Genomic DNA, 6,048 nt, shown 5'->3' on the forward strand with positions numbered 1-6,048 from the left:
CCGTTATAGCCACTAGTTACGGATGGCGTTGGAGTATACCAATGCATAACATAATCTTAGAGCAAAGCCCCACATGTATCTCGGTTTGAAGAATAGAAAATATTATCATATTAGAATTACTCGTGACTTAATCCATGAAGTAATCTCTAAGTGCGGGTTGTTCCACTACTTAAATCACTATTAAGCACTCATAAGTGTTGACACAATCACTATGTCATGCTCAATCAAAATGGTCAATCCATCAACACTCATGACAGTCTGGAATCACTACTTACTTCCAAGAGTATGACCGACTGTGGAGATTTGAGTACTTAGTACTCGGGAAGTGGGTTCTAAAAATGCAAAAGTGAAACACGGTAATAAATAAATAGAAATGATAGCAATCCAACACTTTATTAAGTCTCCATAAAATAAACATCAATTCTATTACAAATTCATACTATAAAATGTTTCAAGGATTATCAAACTAAACAACTAAACAACTACACCATATCTTCAGCAAATCTAATGCCTATAGATCTAGTATGACCATCATGCTTGATCCTTGATAGTGGTTTAGTGAACGGATCGGCTGGATTCTCCTCTGACGATACTCTGCTCACAACAATATCTCCATCCTCGACTCGATGTCTCACATAGTGGAACTTTCTAAGTATATGTCTTGAGTTACCATGGTATTTGGGTTCTTTAGTCAAAGCGACTGCACCCTCATTATCACAGAAGATTTCTAAGGGATCCTTGATGCTCGGAACGACACCAAGATCATCAATGAAATTCTTCATCCATGTAGCTTCTTTTGCAGCTTCACTAGCCGCTATATACTCTGACTCGCATGTAGAGTCTGCCACTGTCGACTGCTTGGAGCTCTTCCAAGTGACCGCTCCTCCATTGAGCAAGAATACCCATCCTGACTGCGAACATGAGTTGTCCCTATCAGTCTGGAAACTGGCATCTGTATAACCTGTAACTTTCATGTCATCTTTACCCCCATATACCAAGAACATATCCTTTGTTCTTCTTAGGTATTTCAAAATGTTCTTTACTGCCGTCCAATGACTTTCGCCTGGGTTGTCCTGAAAACGACTCACCATACTCAGAGCAAATGAGACGTCAGGACGAGTACATGTCATGGCATACATGATCGATCCTATAGCAGAAGCATATAGGACTCGACTCATTCTTTCATGTTCATCACTAGAACTAGGACATTGAGTCTTACTCAATTTCGTGCCATGTTGCATAGGTAGATACCCTTTCCTGGAGTCCTGCATCTTGAATTTCTTCAAGATCTTATCCAAGTATCTACTCTGGGTCAGTCCTATTAGACGTTTTGATCTATCTCTATAGATCCTTATACCAAGTATGTATGCAGCTTCTCCTAGATCTTTCATAGCGAAACAACTCCCAAGCCACGTCTTAACACCTTGCAACGTCGGGATATCGTTTCCTATAAGGAGTATGTCATCCACATACAACACTAGGAAGACTACATTACTCCCACTAGATTTGATATATACGCAGGACTCTCCTTCACTTCTTGAAAAACCAAACTCCTTGATCTTTTCATGAAAGCAAAGGTTTCAGCTGCGAGACGCTTGTTTTAGTCCATATATGGACCTTTCAAGCTTACACACTCTATTTGGATATTTTGGATCTATGAAACCCTCAGGTTGTGCCATGTACACTTCCTCTGTGAGTTTTCCATTAAGGAAATTTGTTTTCACATCCATTTGCCATACTTCATAATCATGAAAAGCTGCTATGGCAAGTAATATCCTAATAGACTTGATCTTGGCTACTGGTGAAAAAGTTTCCTCATAATCAATTCCTTGAGTCTGAGGGTAACCCTTTGCAACCAACCTAGGATTGAACGTGTGCACATTCCCATCCATGCCTGTCTTCTTCTTAAAGATCCATTTGCACCCGATAATTTTAGTGCCAGGAGCAGGATCAACCAAATTCCAAACTTAGTTGTCATGCATAGAGTGAATCTCGCTCTCCATGCTTTCCTTCCACTTAGCAGCCTCAGTGCCTGCCATCGCTTCCCTATAGTTGGATGGCTCATCCATATCAACCGGTGTACGATCACTGATCAATGCGTCTCCTTCTGTGCTCACATGAAAACCATAGAACTCAGGAGGAGCACGAACTCTATTGGATCTGCGAAGCGGAGGTGGAGATATATCATTTTGCTCAACAGGTTGCTCAACCCCGAGTTGAGGTTCCTCAACGGGTTGTCGCTCCTCAGGTTGAGTGCTAGTGTCGACTAAAGGTTCTTCTTCATTTGTCTCTTGAAGCTCTTCAAGGTCTATGTGGCTCCCACTGTCCTCTTTGGAAATGAGATCCCTCTCAAGGAAGAATCCCCTTCGAGCAACAAACACTTTGTTTTCCGAAGGCTTGTAGAACAAGTATCCAAACGACTTTTGTGGATAGCCAATGAAGTAACACTTCTCTGACCGGGGTTCGAGCTTGTCATTCACCTCGCGACGAACAAAAGCTTCGCATCCCCAAACCTTTATATGTGCTAGAGAAAGACGTGTCCCACTCCACATTTCAGAGGGTGTTTTAGCAACCTTCTTAGTAGGTACGAGGTTTAGGATATGGGCGACTGTCTCTAAGGCATACCCCCAAAAAGATATCGGAAGTGTAGCTCGACTCATCATAGATCGAACCATATCCAACAAGGTTCGATTTCTCCTTTCAGCCACACCATTCAACTGTGGTGTTCTGGGAGGAGACAATTGTGAAACTATTCCACAATTCTTAAGATGATCATAGAATTCAAGACTTAAGTATTCTCCACCCCTATCGGATCGGAGCATCTTGATCTTTCTGCCCAATTGGTTCTCTACTTCGTATTGAAACTCTTTGAACACCTCGAAAGTTTCTGACTTATGCTTGATTAGATAGATATATCCATATCTACTGAAATCATCGGTAAAAGTCATGAAGTATCTTTCTCCATGTCTTGTGGCAGATTTGAAGGGTCCACAAACATCTGTGTGGATGAGGTCCAACAAATCTTTGCCTCTTTCACAGTGGCCTGTGAATGGCCATTTTGTCATCTTGCCAAGTAAGCAAGATTCACATACATCATCTGACTTGAGGTTAAATGATTCCAAGATTCCATCAGACTGGAGCTTGGCAATGCGTTTCTTGTTTATATAGACAAGTCGACAATGCCACAAACATGATTTATCTAATTCACTATTAGATGAACCAACATTCATAATTAGTTTATCAAAATCACCATCACAAACAACACTTTCATACACACCTTTACAAGGACTAGCTTTAAAAATAAAACAACCATTCTTATAAACCAAAATGTCACCATTATCATTATCAAAAGAAAAACGACAACCATCCTTATAAAGTGCACGAAAAGAAATAATGTTTCGTGCCATATCAGGTGAGTAGCAACAATTTAATAAACTAAGATAAACACCACCATTAAGCATGAACTCATAGTTCCCAATCCTTGTAACATTTGACTTGCGCCTGTTTCCCATGATTAGGTTGAGCTCACCATGCTTCAACTTCCTACTTTGTCTTAGTCCCTGCATATCAGAGAAAATGTGAGTACCACATCCTGTATCAAGAATCCAAGAGTTAGAAGTAGATGTGCTATGGAGTTCTATCATGAACATACCTGAGGTGTTAGCCACCTTGACTTTGCCCTTCTTAAGGTCCTCGAGGTATTTAGGGCAACTACGCTTCCATTGTCCCTTTTCATGACATTAAAAACAAATGGCTTCACTTGGATCAGTAGAAGGAGCTATTTCAGCTTGAGCCCTTTTCTTGGGAGCAGGTTCAGACTGTCTGACCTTACCCTTACCCTTTCCTTTGGATTGAGGCGCCCTTTTCCTTTTAGCAGAACTACGATCAACAGCCAATACTGGAGCAGTAGGGTTAGAGTTTTTGGGTTTCTTCATGCTCGCTTCAGCAGTTTTGAGCATGCCATGCAACTCCATCAAGGTCTTGTCAAGTCCATTCATATTGAAGTTCATGATGAATTGCGAATATGAACTAGTAAGCGAATTCAAAACCATGTCAATGGCCAACTCCTTAGGTAGATCGACACCTAGATTCCCAAGTCTGTCTATGTACGACTTCATCTTTTGGACGTGCGTACACACAGAAGCTCCCTCTTGTAGTTTACATTCCATGAGGGACTTAACGATCTCGAATCGTTCTTGCCTAGCTTGCTCTTGGAACATCTCCTCGAGTTGTTGGTTTATGACCAATGCACCCCATGTTTCAAAGTTCTTCTGGAGACCAGAAGACATGGTCGCTAACATAAGGCAAGCCACTTTGGTAGATTCATCGTAATGCTTGTTGTAGGCAGTAACTTCTTATGGGGTAGGGTTCTCTCCAAGTATGGGAACATCTTCGTCGAGAACATACTCTTTGTTCTCATATCTTAACGTGATCCTCAAGGTCCTGATCCAATCAAGATAGTTGGATCCATCATCCTTGAGTTTCTCCCTATTAAGAACCGACATTAGAGAGAAGCTTGAGTTTTGAGTTAGAGGAGGAGGAGGAGGCAGATTGTTGTTGTTGTTGTTGGCTTGGTTTGACATCTACAAAAGACAAGATTCCAATTAGTTTGATATAAGTCCTTAATTAATAATCACCTTAAATTATTTGATTAAGGCTAGGATCCATATTTGGCTTCATGATGTGTAAAGGGATGCTGTAAACACACTACAAAGTTATTTAGGTAGACAAAGCTTTTTGTCAATTTCAATCACTACGAAATTCCTAGATCTTTGAGATTCATTGACTATCAATGGCATGTTAATCTCGGATTATGTTCATCTCAAATTCAATGACGGGGATGCCGCGGATCATTGAACAGATGGTGAATCACCCATACAAAATGGCGTGGTCCCCGGCGCAAGTTACGCTTGAGATTCGCGAGTCTCACATCATTCTCTACCTATACTCTCAAATTGACGTGCCGGTTAACCACACGAGCTCGATCAACAAGTTATAAAGAGAATGTGCAATTTTTATGGAAACATAAGATTCACTTTTATTTAAATAAAACGGGATTTTGTTTTATACTTGTATTTAGAATACTTTTAGATTGACCATCATCACTATCAAACCCTTTCGGTAACTCCATTCTCAAAATGCAATAGGGCGGTGAGGGTGGTAAGCGCGAAGCATATTAAAAACCGACCTCATTAGGAATCATAGAGACCTCCTTTAAACCCCTACATTAGAATAGGTGAGCCTAGTCGAGGTAAGACTGACAATGTCAATATTTAAAATATGCGAGGACGCATATTGTAATTCTCTTATACATACAATATATGAATCTTACATATATATAAAGGGTAAATTTAAAACACTTTAAATTTAGTTGTCTATTATTAATTCAAATTAATTACAAGGATGCAATATAACAATTAATAAAACATGAGGGGTTAATATTCAAATTTATAAAACTCTATTATAAATAATATTAAAATATTTAAATCCCTATTTAAATAATAAATAAATATTCAAATTCAAATAAAAATATTTAAATGATATTTATCTATTTTCAGATTTACACAATTAAAATTTGACATTTATCCATATTTATCAAAACTTCAAATTCGAAAAATGGAGGAAAATTCGAAAATCCCGAATTTGCTGAGTTCACGTCGTGATCCCCGATTAGGGTTATATCACATTACGAATTTTTGATTACTCATTCATCATTCAGTTTCAAACAAGTATTTTCAGAAAACATGGATGTAGGGTGATAACCATGAACCAATGGCTCTGATACCACTGTTGGGTGATACATGCATCAAATACACTCTGTAACTAGGCAGCGGAAGAATTGAAACAACAAAACGATTTACTTAAGTGTACATGCACCCGATGGATCTATGGCTTCATACTATTACTTCTACCCTATGAAATCCGAAAATACAAGGAAGAATACTAACCTCTTTAGCAGCTAATGATCTTCGAGCTTGACTCCTTGTGCGTGCCACCTTGTTTGGATGATGAGGATCCAAACTAGAATCCCTCTCTTGGTCACACCCA

General features: G+C 39.4%; 1 pseudogene; it reads right to left on the reverse strand.

The window, feature by feature from the left end:
- Positions 1–482: 482 nt before the first annotated feature.
- LOC145131639 (secreted RxLR effector protein 161 pseudogene) lies at positions 483–1,271 on the reverse strand (annotated as a pseudogene).
- Between the last annotated feature and the right edge of the window lie 4,777 nt (positions 1,272–6,048).

Source organism: Lactuca virosa, chromosome 8, assembly GCF_052849685.1.
Source record: "Lactuca virosa cultivar CGN04683 chromosome 8, Lactuca_virosa_CGN04683_v6, whole genome shotgun sequence".
Taxonomy (NCBI): domain Eukaryota; kingdom Viridiplantae; phylum Streptophyta; class Magnoliopsida; order Asterales; family Asteraceae; genus Lactuca; species Lactuca virosa.